The following is a 13,473-nucleotide window of genomic DNA, read 5'->3' on the forward strand; positions in this document are numbered from 1 at the left end:
TTTTCGGATATGCGGATTCAGTTATTCAAATATTTATAACGATTTTACTCATGGATAATTTAATTTTATGGCTGTTTTACGTATCGTTATTTATATAGCGAGAGAATCCAGGAAACGTTTACTGAGATATCTTAATTACGAGTATATATACTTTTAAAAATTGCTCATATCCTATTAATACTATGAAGCAATATCGTAAAATCGTTTTGTAAAGGGGTTCACTCATAAAGAAACTACGTTTCTTCTATACGTTTCATTCTCACAGCGTCAGATTTCTGTAGTGATACAGGATACTATTAAATAACACGAAATTTAATGTACTTGCACCTAATTATTTAGTACGTAAATGATATAATAAATGCAATGGTGCGCAAATACGTTTTGTAGCGACTGTTCATTCCAGAAAATGTGTTCCATTATATATAATAGACGAGTACCGATATTTCTCAGAGGGTAAAAAGAATTCGATTCCGAAGGGATTAAAATTAAGTAACCATACGCAAACCTAATTCAAACTTTATCATGGTCATCGATAACTCGATGATACTAGTCGTGAATGCAGAACCAGAGTAATATTAAAAATGAATTCTGATTTATGGTTACCAGTCCCGTATCATCAATCTGAAACCTATTTTTATCATATGTAGTACAATTTCTTCGCGCAGTCCTTCAATATTTGCTGAAACGATTCAGTTCTCTGTCTACGATGGTTCCGGCTGCTCACGTTCGCACACGTATTTAGATATTCACGCAGCCACGCACACGCTAGACGACATCGGAGAGTAGCGTGCGCCGCTTGCAACCACCCCTTCTCCCCTTTTTCGCATTGTAATAGAATTGTCTCCATTATTAATGAGCCTAGACTCGGCCTCAGTTGCCTCTCTCTCTCTTTCTCTCTCTCGCCAACACTGATATATATACACGTACAACGGACTATCTATACCCTCCTCCCCTCGTCTCTGCGTATACAGCAATGCGCTGGACACGCAGTTGTGTATCCATGCTGTTGACTTATTCACGTGTGGGAGAACCTCCAACGACGAAACGGTAGGCGGAAGTTTCCTTCTGCTGTGACCAAGGAACGAGATACGCGCACGTACATATGTACATACAGTACTGTACAAAAATCTTAGACTATCTGTATTGTAATGTTAATTAAACGTAACTTTGGGAAATATTCTTACATACTGTAACATGGAAATGACTTTGTTAGACACGCTTTCTTTTTTAGCATTTCTTACGATAATAAGCATTACACTTGCTTCGCTTTATTAGTCTGATAACAATTTATTAAGATGACGTTTTATACGATCTATGACAGAGGACGGCTTATTTTCCAACAAAGCATTCTTTTGTCAGATTCCGCGTTTCATTTTCATAGCAGCAAGTTTTTGTGGTCGTATGAAAGTGCAATTAAATGGTACGAAATTTAATATACATGGATCTAATTAAGTGAAATGTAAATGCTAATAAATACAATAATATGCAAATATTTCCTACAACCACTGTACACAGTAACAACACCAACTAAGAGTTAAAATAGCATGAAATATTCGTAAAGACATCGAATAAATTTTATGCGTATATTTTGATATATTCACGAAATCAATTAGAAAATGACAAAACGTTTTCTTCCGACGAATGATCTAAAACTTTTGCACGGAACTGTATGTATACGTGTACTCGTTGAGCATGCTTTTCTTTCTGGTCCCACGGTCCCCTCTTACGAGCTGCTTTCCTCGCAGTGACTTAAAAATTGATCGCGTTTTGTGTATTAAATACGTAGCAGGTTTCGAGAATGCCGCGTGTCCGGTAACGTTAGGCGTGCGATCGCGCCTCGACAGTATTTCACTTATTCAGACTTGGCACGGCTCCCGTTGCTTTGAAACAGCGGAAACATCTTTTTTTGAGCTATGTACCGAAAATTGGGTTATACATTCGTAACGCAGTTTTGTCCGCGAAATTTTTTACCTCAGAAGTATGGGTCAACGTCTAGCAACGTCGGCTATATACACGTGTATACGTATGTATGCGGCGCACTTTAAATTTATAAATACGAAAGGCATAGGCGGCGTCGTTTCGGTAACATCGTGTCCAGAACGTTGTTCATTTATTCACACGCGGAAGAACTTTCAACCTTGAAGTGGCAGATGGAAACGTAGCGACCTAAACGTGGGTGTAGACTGTCTACGGCCGTGTTATGCATAATTTTGATCTTCAAGCGTTTCGCTCGCAGACTGTCCTTTCCGTTGAATGCTCGGTATAGTTGATTTTAAAAGGAACGCGCCAACCCTTCCCGGACTCTGTTACATGCAGCTTACTCGTAGAAGAAGGTCGTGTAATTCTATTAAAAACTCCAACTACTTCGATAGATTCCTTTCGTCCATCTCTTTACCATCCGTGTGCATATCGAACGTTTCAATAATTTTCCAACCAAGTGGAAGCTCGAAGTAACTCCTCGCGCATTATAGATGCCGTGAATGTGGCTGCGTGAAACTGCCTTGGCTCGGCTACGGAGGAGTAGAGAACTTGTAGTGGCCTCGTTCTAAAAAAACCGTCACGTGTCGTTACCAGTACAACGATCACCTTTTCATACGTTATGCCAGTACGATGCTAATATAGCATCGCGGGCGAGTTAGTGTGCTGAATGCGAGGTAGTTAAAGAGTCGTGGAAAGGGGCTAGCAGCATTGGCCGGTCGTTGTTTCGAGTGAACCGCGTTGGCGGTCTGCCTGTGCGCTTCTGCAGGTTACAAAAGAACTGGATGAGGCCGAAGAAGGTGAAGGTGGGAAGGGCGGTCGCGCGGACGGCCGAGAGAGAAATATAGATTACCCCTGTAGAGACCATAATTGTCTTTAATATCACGGATTCTCTGTCGGACATAATCAAAGATCGACCGACATACCTTGGCGGGCTCTTTTTCCTTCTCCTCGTTCTTTCCTCGACGAACAGAGACCCGTAGATGGATAACAATATATATACTTGTATACGTATACGTGTGTCCACGAACACGAAGGGTGTGTGCCTGTGTGTATACTTTCTTTCTCGCTGTAGATCTCGAGGAATCGAACGGAAGCGGAATAGAGCGTGTACCTGGTTGCACCTGTACCCGCCGAGCCGGAACAATCGAAGCCGAGACGATAATGAGAACGACGAACCGGGTTCGCCGACTTCCCCTTTACCCTCGCTCGTAATTCTTTTTCCCCTTTTTCCCCTTCGTTCTTCTTCTTACTCTTTCGCTGGTGCTCGTTCTTCACTCTGGAACAGAGGGCTTCGCCCCTATCGACTGAGATAAAGATGTCCTTTTCGTAAGGACACCGAGGCAAAAGGAACGGGTGAAAAGCATAGCTTTCCCTTGTGTATAGATCTACACGTACACACTCGAACAATGGTCGTCCGTGTCTCTTGCGTGCAGTGACGTAACCAGGGACAGTTTTGACCGGTCGGTGTATGTATCTTCATTTTCAACACTGGTTCGCTCTAACGATTGTTTGGTGCCGTGCGTTTGTACGGTGAACTGGGATTATGTAACCATTCTATTCGGAAATTGACGCTACATCGAGAGATGAATTGTAAATGTTTTTCATGTAACTTCTGTGGATCGATCGTTATCGTATTATTGGCGGAGCTAGGTAGGTGCAATTATTGAAAACAAAATGAAACGTACGGACGCTGATGCGAGATGTAGATAATCAGATACCGAGAACGCTTTAACTTTAAACTTTGACACATATTCTTAGCTTTCTTTTACGAGAAAGCACAGCTCGATCGGTCAGACGCGAAGCGAAGACCGCCCAAAAATTTGCGATCTTGTTACACTACTGTATACGTGTGTATACACTATACCCGGTGGTATGGTGTGCGTGCGTGCGTTGGCGAGTGTGTGTGCGTAGAAAGCACCGCACAAAACCCTCATCCTCCGTCCCATGAGGTTAGATCCTAGCCACTTCTATGACCCAGCACTACCGCCGGGGAAGTGAGAGCGAGACAGAGAACGAGAAAAGGACAGAAATAGAACGTAGAAAGAGGAACGGAGGACAGAGAAACAGGGAGGACAGGAAAGAGAAAGAAAGAAACGCGGACGAAGAAAGACAGAAAGTCGACGGCCTTCCTCTTCCCTCTTCTCCTTCGTCTCCGACTCCACCCTCGGCCTTTCCAACCTCTCTTCTTCCCGCTACCGTCCTACTACCATCGTCGGCCGCACCACCGAGCAGCTTTGAGCTTCCAGCTTTTTGCGGGGGTTCAACCACCTCGCGTCGGAGCGACGCACGCAGAGGCCTCGTCGGCTCTCACGCAACCCTGCCGAAACGGTACCTAACGTGGCCCGCCGTCTCATACCGCGCCCCGTAGACCCCTCGTCCTGTCCTAACCATGCCATTTCAGCCCCTTTCCACCCCCGTCCCCTTCTTGTCGCCCTTCCTCTTCCTCCGCCACCGCCGCCTCTTTCTCTTGGAGTCGACGATACGACGCGCGGTCGGCACGAAAGACGTTACGAGTGGGCTGCATCGACCACGCGAGAAAATTGCACGGTTGTGTTTTAAACGTTACGAAAGCGGCGACGGGCTGAGGCAGCCGTAAAACGACGGATAGTCTCGCGTCTGTCCGTTCGTACGTTGGAAGCAACGCCGATATAGGTCATGCGATCGTGGATCCGAGACAGCCGGAACGATCGTTGAAAGGACGGTTGTTCGAGGGGAGAAACAGGAAGAGTTTTCGAGAGAATACCAAGGGTCTATGAAGTAGGTGTCTTTTAGGCGCCAACGCTGACGCAACTGGCGGTTTCCGACTTTCGAGGGGAGGCTAGGTGTCTCGTTTAAGCGTAAGTTAACAGAGGGGTGTTTGCGCTATCGTAAACTCGATATTTTAAGGATTTTGGATGTTTCGTAACTGGAAGCAGAAAATATCATTCTCTAGTTATTTTATTTTACAACGTTTCTTTTTGCAATTTGCAATTAAAGACTGAAATGTTTCGATGTATTGTTTAAATGGCAAGAGAATTAAAAACTACATTTTTGGTAGGGAAGAGTGGAAATTCTAAACGGAATACGACTCGTATATTTAATTATTTGCACCCGTTACAAGATACAGCTATGACCGTAAATTCCAACTAGATCGTGATTCGAAAAATGTGACGAGTAAATTTAACTCATCTGATACATTTTTTATTCTTTATTCTACTGTTAAATCTGTAAAAGTAACAAAAGTTAAAAGTCCATCGCGTTCGAGTGACAAATGATGTAAATGCTAAAATGAACAGAAATACGTTCTATCGAAAATCTTCGTTGCTGGCATTTACATAGTTTTCCACTTCAACTTCTCAATTCGACTGCTGAATATTCTGAATGCTTAAGTAAATATAAGACAGGTCAAAAGATAATAGGATCATCGATGACTCAATTTGTTCAATCAAATTCACGGACGATGCGGTTCACTCGCTACTATAAGAAGTACAATTTTCTAATATCCATATCTCTAAAAGAATAATTATACATTTCCACTGATAGCGACTGAAACGAAGTAAAAGTAAACAAACGAGCCCGGAAACGAAGTAAATAGTAGTCATGGACGATAAATCGTTCACCTCGTGCGAACGAAAATACTTGGCGCGACGGGACAAAGGTAGAGCGACAGCTTGTTAGGAAAAATTGTGCAGGTGCATCGAGAGCGCGACGTTAGCAACTTGCATCGCGTCGGATCATTAACGGACGTTCGTATAAAGTTTGTTTTGGTAAGGTTGATGGAGTAGACGAAGGTGATGGATTCGACACGAAATGAGGGATAATGTAGATCAACCGCAGGGCTGCGGAGAAAGGGAAGGGATGTGTGCATGGTGCAAACCGGATATGCACACGTGCGTCGCTCCGCTTTCACGAGAGAGGGTGAAGGAGAGAGAGAGAGAGAGAGATAGAAAGAGAGAGAGAGAGAGAGGAGACGGTAAACAGAATTTGCATGGAAACAGTGTGCCAGTGGGTCGCGTCGAGCTGTGGGTATTTAACGCTGTTCTCTCTGCCCCTTTTCCCTTTTCCCTCTTCCTATCCACCTACGTTCTACCCCCATCTTCAACGAGTCCCTCGTACACTCACTTTTCTTCTCTGTCTTTCTAACGGTATCTCGTTCCGTTTCTTTTCTCGCAGCCTCTCCAACGTAGCACTGGGAAACTGCTCTTTTTAAACAGTAGCATAATTCTTCCACGGCTGACGTGGTAAACGCATTACGGTCGCGGCATTATGCATGTAAACGTGGCATTCACGGGGATGAATGGACGCGTGTCCAACTCTCTCCCTGGCCGGCTTTCGTGGATGCTGCGATGCGCGCGTGCTGTACTCGTAACGTAACCCTTTTTAAAGTTGTTTCAACAGCGGAGAAAGTTGGGAAGGTTTTGACGGTAGGTTGGCAAGGTAGTGGAAACGGAGGGCGGGAAAGTTTACACAGGAGTATAGTTCCCGGAAATACATTCCTGGTTCGGGAGGAAACGCGAAATTGAGACAAATCGACGACGTGTGCCGGAGATTTCTCCGCGAGAGAGCAGGTATGTTCGAAGTTTGCAACATTAATGCCGCTTAAACCATCGTCTTGCGAGCGACGGAACACGAACCATCCCGAGGTCGAGCTCTCGCACAATAGGCGACAGGTTTACACAGGGGCCCACTTTTCCGAATTTGCGACGATAAAATGTAGATTTTAAACGTGCTGGTTTAATACTGTGCGAGCAGAGTCATTCAAGAGAGTAAATTCAACTAATATATCCCCTGCTATTTTCAGAGCACGGTACGAGATTTTACAAATTAAATAACGACAGTATGGTTGAATTAGAGAAATTTGCGAAAGTGTCTGCAACGTATATCGTGTGGTTCGTCGGTCAGTAGAGAAGCGAAGAATTTTGCAAGGCGTCGTTAAACCGTAGGGATTTGTTGAAATTACCTTCGTAAAAGTGGGATGAACAGAACGGAAAGCTTTTGCAACGTAACAGCCGATTACAACGCCTAATAACCTTGCTACTTGACTGATATACACTACTTACTGCAGAGTGGAAAGTTGCGAGTTTGAAAGCTACTTTGACTATAGAGTGTTAGGGAAGGAGAGCAAGTGGCGCTAGGAGGAAGGGGTGTAACGAAGTTCCTTAACGAGGCTACCCATTTTGTCGACTTAACTTGATCGATAACTACGTGCCTACACCCTGCTTTTCAAGCACGAAGGCCGACACGTCGTCACGCGGATGCGAGGCATGTATTATTCTCTTCTTCTGTTGCCAAATGACGGTCACGATAATCATTCATATAGACTGACAAAGAAGGCCGGGCTATTATCTCGTGCCACTATATCTTTGATCGTAGATTTCGTTTCTTAATGTTGGAAAGTTTGCTAATAATTTTCATTTTATAAGAAATTGATTTTATATAATATTTTTCTCCTGTATGTATCGCCTGTAAGGTATAAAACATATCGCGGTGGTAAATAAGCATTTGAGGCTTTCAGGTTTCGGCTTTTTCCCAGATGTGGCAAGTACACACGTTTCACCCTTCAGGGAAGCAAGAGAGCGGAAGAAGTGGTGGTTAAGAGTTAACATAGACTAGAAATGAAGCGATCAACTGCACGTGTAATTTCTGCATTTAAAACAAACATTTTGTAGGGGGAATACTTCTGTGTTTCACGCAGCCTGGAAGCCGGTTGAAAGTTAAATTTTTCGTTGAATACGGTTAATGAGTTGAACTGCGCCTTGTTGTTTACATTTAAATAGATTTATCAGGATCTTATCGGCGAATGTCGAGTACACGACAGGGGACAAGGGGTTGAATAAATGGTTGAACAGCGTGTACTATCTTTAAAGGTATTAAAGTGCATGCAATCATTCACGGTGAGTGCATATCATTGCGTACACGCACCACGTCTAGTCTCGAGTCTAGACCTCTCTTTCCACTTTCCTGGCCAACCGTAGCAGTATTGTTAACAAGCAACGTCAAAAAGAAACGAGAAAAAATTATGTGTAACATCAAAGCGGTCGTTTAATTCTTTTTTTTTTTTCTTCAAAGGAATCTGCACGGATGAACTCGGAAAACAGGCAGTTTTAAACTTTGTGCGCGACACGTAATTACGTAAATGACTTGCGCTCCTGCATAATGCAATATTGTCCTCAAAAAAAAAAAAAAAAGAAAAAAAAGGAGAGAGATGCAAATCTCGTCACGTCATTCGAATTACTTAAATTCTATCAACATTCGATAACGATTCGTTTCAAATCGAATGCTAAACGCACTGCTAAAAAACTTGTAATATTAACATCTTAGAGAAAGATCGTAAACTATCCATTAACCGGACCGAATATCGAAGCGATAGCTGGTCGAGCGCATCGGCGAGACAAAAAGGTTTAAAACGCGAAAACGGTAACGCGGACCGCGTCGCGTTATCTCTATCCCGCGAGACAGACGTGGCGTAGGTAGGTACGTCGAGTCTCTCGCCACGGCGCGGCAGGAAATACCTGAACTTAGCGTGTTTCACATGCTCCGGGAGGGTGTTGGTGCGTACACATCCATTCAGGCCGGATGCGTACACGCACTTAGCCTCGCCCTACGCTTCCCACCACCCCCTCCCCCTTCTGTAGCACCATCCTGAAGAGCGTGTAGTCGGTGGTGGTGGCGGCAGCGACGGCGGCGGACACATCAATAATTACCCATGGCAGCGAAGGGATGGCAAGACGCGAAGGGGGACGTCAGGGGTGGATGAAGCTAGAGGGAACCGCGGGCGGGGAGGGGGGATGACGGTAGGTAGGATGGTGGAGGAAGAAGAGGAGGTGGAGGAGGAGGAAAGAGGAGTCTCGGGTCAACCGGGGTCAAGTCGCGCTACCAGACGCAACCCGCTCTCCCACCCGTCCCCTCCCCCGTCCAACCCCTCTCATCCAGACGACCCTGCCAACCCCCTGCTTCGTCCTCCTCATCCTCTTCCTTCTCTACGTCCTATCCAAACCTCTGCCCACTTCTCTACCTTTGCCTCCTTCTCTCTACCCGCAGGGGGTGGCTGGTGGTCACCCATCCAGCGAACCTTTCACGCACACACTGCGAACGGTGCGTCCCCATCCCCGGTTCGTATGGTCGGCCACGACTTATCGCCGGTTTTCACTCCCTCCTTCTCCTCCTGCTTCTTGCCCCTGCCGTTCTCCTTTTCGGCGGTGGTCAGCGCCGATTTATTTCGAGCTGATCGCTCGTTTGTCGGTAGTTATTGATTCACACCGCGGACCCTTGGTTTCGATCGTGCCAGCATTAGAACTCGGGGGTTACTTTGGTAACTCGATGTCGTAGGACGATAAGAAGGAATTATGTAATAACGTAAACGAAGATTTTCAGTTTTCCGTAGAATGTTTTTTAGGTTGTTGCTGCATAATATCGTGATTTTCACGAAGAATGTACACCGCTGGCCATACGCATTCAAGATACCTAGGCTTCCTTTTATAGTAATTTATTAACCGAAAGTATCGATAATTGATAAATTACGTTGGTAATCGACAGGTACTAGGCTTATCTTTTATCATTTTACAATACAAGTAGAACGAGGTATTCGGAGAAATTGTAATTTCTAAAATTTACGCGTGAAACTTTGTTTTATCAACAAAATTGTTACTGGTGTGGAAGAGAATTCTCGAATAGATGCTTTTTACGTGTTTGTATTTCTTACTTCAGCTTTTTATAAATCTATCATTTCGAGGATCAAATGTACCTTGCGATGTAAGAATTAGAGTTACTTAAAATTAGAGTTAAATGTGAAGATTAGTTCTAATACTTCTGGCCAGCAGTGTACGCAAGTACCTACGTATGTTACGTAGTTGACAATATCGTAGAAACAACGCAGGCTCTTTTATTCGATCGCGACGATTACCTAAGTAATCATATTTTCCCAGGAAGCAGTTAATGGCATTAATTGCTTCCAAGACGTCGTGTCGCAGTTTGCAACGAGTTTCCACCGCTTTTGATTTTTATCGGATTCTTCGTTACCCGGTCTGGCGTTCTTTATATCGCGGTTGCCCACTCGCTGCGACTTCTTACATGCGCACCGAGCATGTATGACAAACGGCTCCCGATTCTATTTCACGAGTTTTTCCCCTTGGCTTACATTACAGACGATATTTTATACCGACTGTATTATCATGAAAACGTATTTATTATTTAAACGGTTCAATGTATCAAACGCACGAGGGCGATTTAATTTTGACGAATGGTTTGAACGCCATTCACGTCCCTATACCTTTTTTCAACCTTATAAATAGCTCTTGACACACTGTTGAAGGGCCACTATAGAAAATTCTCTTGCAGCACTTTCCAACTTACGTTTCTCCACGCATTACCACGAAGTTTCACGTTATCGAGAAGTTTTCAATTTTTCTGCAGACAGTGCATTTGTTTATATTCTTCCACTTCACTAACTTTTATGTCCGGTTTTATGCGGTCTAAATCTCAGTCCATCTCGCGTTCACCGTGTTACATTGGATCCTCCTACTTGTCCGAGAAAGAGTGAGAAGTTGTAGGTAGTGCAATCCCGAGGGTTTCACGCACGCACCGTGGATACGCGTTCGCCAAGCAAGCTCCCAACTTTGTTCGCACAGCACGTTGTCCGTAAACGGAATTTTCTTGGAGCTTTCGCGAAGCTTCGAGAACGGACAACACACACGCGCGCGCGCGCGCGCGCACACACACATACACAGACTTCCGTACACGTAAGTAGATATACTGGTGTCGGCCGAGAAATAAAACGCGCCACGTTTTTCGCTTTTTATCGTTCGTCCACTATGGCCGCTCGAGCGTGTCCAGAATTCAGTTCCTGAACGTAAGTCCTCGGGCGGTGTCAGGAATCGAGGATAGAATAGTCGACTCTTTTGTTCGAATTATTATCGCGATGTCTTGTCAATCTTGCATTTTCCTTTCGTCTTTTCTACACGTCCCTTTGAATAACAAAACAGCTAACTTTTCTCATAGGCGCGGCGTTGAGACTAGTAGAAGTTCGATTTTGAATCATTCTCTTATTCGTTGTAGACTGTTAGACGTATGAAAAATATTTGTCTTTTTTATTCATTTATATTACGCATGTTAATTCGATAGTATAACGCGCGACTGGACTTTTGAGACCACTTTCTTCCTTTGTATTTCATTTGTGTAACTCATTTTTCACGTGGAACTTTTGTAAGTCTGACTCGCACACGTTTAACTGTAAATTATTTTAATCATCTACTGCAAGAATCTTTCGTCTTTATAGGGAAGGAAATTCTGATCGATTATAGTTAACCGATTATCTAATCTCTTTACATTATATCTTATTGTTATATAAAAGAAATATTCGTAATAAGAAGCGAATAATCTCATTCACAATGTTTCTTCCCTGCAATAACTTTATTTTAATCAATATTTTTTTCATACAACGCTCTTACAAACCGTGAAAAATATTTCCAGCATAAATATATCGTTCATTCATCTTTCCGTCTCTCCGCGCTTTTAATGCCAATAGAAGAAAATGATTATTCCTGCAACTATCAATCATTCTACGTATTATAACACACAATTCTACACAGTGTCAAACTGGAAAGAACGGGTCGGCATATTTAGGATTCGTTAAAGCGACATGAAATCGAGTTGCACCGTCGACGCGTCTGTCGATATTGTTTTCCACCCTCTCTGGAGGATCGCGCTCACGTCTCTGGTCAATTACTGTCCGTATCGTCTCGTGCGGAGCACGGCGTTCGCGGAAGAGAGAGATGATATAATTACAATAATTAATCCAGAGTGCCCGAGCCTTTGTCAGGCTGGCGCAAGAGGTCGAATTCTGTCGACAAACGCAACTCATCCTCGCCAGGGCCGTTTCTCTCCTTCCGTCTGTCGTCCCATCAACCCCTCCTTGGGGACACGGTGCACGCACGACGCCGAATATCCGTCTGGCTGCCCAACTTTACTACCCAGAAGCCGGGGGATAGCGGCGGTTTCAAGAGGGACTGGCAAGGGGAGGGACAACCCCCGAACTAGAGTTCGTTCACACCGGCCTCGTCAGACAACGGACTCGAGCAACGATAATATTCGGGATCGAGCGTAAAACTTTGCCCCAGGAAAAGAGATAATTGGCCCCTCAGAAATTCTCCAGGATGTCGACGTCGCTGACGCCATCGACGTTGATATCTACGTCTTCGATCCCATAGACGTCCTCGTCATCGTCTTCTTTGTGGTTATCGCTTTTGCGTTTGTTACGATTTACGGCTGGCGTATATTGATATTGTGACACGAAGATTGAAAGCAATTCACTAATGTTATTAACAAGGAGTTTGCTGTGTTGAAAGGTTTTCATACCGATGTTCCTTTGGAGTCTTTAGTTGAGTAGAGTTTTGGTAATTAGGAAGAATGTGGAGCAATAGGTCACTGGATTTTGGCATTTTTAAACAGCTTGCAGAAGGAGACGAGTCGCGAAGAATAGATTTATTCTTTTATCTATGTGGTATCGATACGTTATAGCGATCGTAAGTTGCGGATTTTTCAGTATGTTGTACCTGAAAATTACAAGCTCGAATTAACGAAGGGTAGAATATTAATTAAATTGATGGTTAAACTCGAATGAGTGTACATGTCGCAACGAGTAAATTGTACATTACAAAATCCAAGTTATTACGTAACAGAGATCAGGTTTGATGTGTAAGCTGCACCTGCACAGGCAAGGATCATAAGGAACCAAATGGATGTATACTCGCAAAGTCTAGAGAGATATTCATGGCAAGAAACTTTTGATGCAGGTATACATATGTCGTATAGATTTGAGAGATTATAAAAATCAGCCTGAAGCGTATCATGCAGAGACTTGAGAGGTTACGATAATCAGTTTGAGCATAGACTTGTTTGATGTGTATGTAGCAAAGACTTGAGAGGCTATAAAAACCAGTTTGAAGCGCACTAAGCCAAGGCTTAAAAGGTTATAAATCTCAGTTTGAAATATTCTGCGCAAGAACTTGAGAGATTATGAAAAGCTGTTTGAAATGTATATTGGAAAAATTAACAGAGCTTTAAGAAACAAAAAAAAAAAAAAAAATTTGAAAATTTGCGGGTATTCCGTCTGATGAACATGATTTCGAATATTAAATTAATGGTTTTCTTTATTAAACGCTAAATATCAAACATTCAACTAGCTGCTATCTAATCATTTCTCTGATAATGCTAGTTTCTTCTTCTTCGCTATTAATTTTTCTGTTATCACGCTTTCAACGGAATATTTCCCTGAATGCTTGGACCTTCGCGGAATTCTTTCGCGTTATATCTGTCTTCAGATCTTTTATTAGTGCACAAGGTGTTGCTATCAGATTTTACACGAGGCACATGCAAATCCCTTTCACACTATATTTTTAAAAGCGGCATATACGCGAAATAATGGTTTTGGCATTAATGCTTTGATGTTCATCAGAGGGTTGTACCTTAATAAATCACTGTATACAACTGCCGATTTTGTACCAGTCACGCAGATTT

Source organism: Bombus affinis, chromosome 3, assembly GCF_024516045.1.
Source record: "Bombus affinis isolate iyBomAffi1 chromosome 3, iyBomAffi1.2, whole genome shotgun sequence".
NCBI lineage: Eukaryota > Metazoa > Arthropoda > Insecta > Hymenoptera > Apidae > Bombus > Bombus affinis.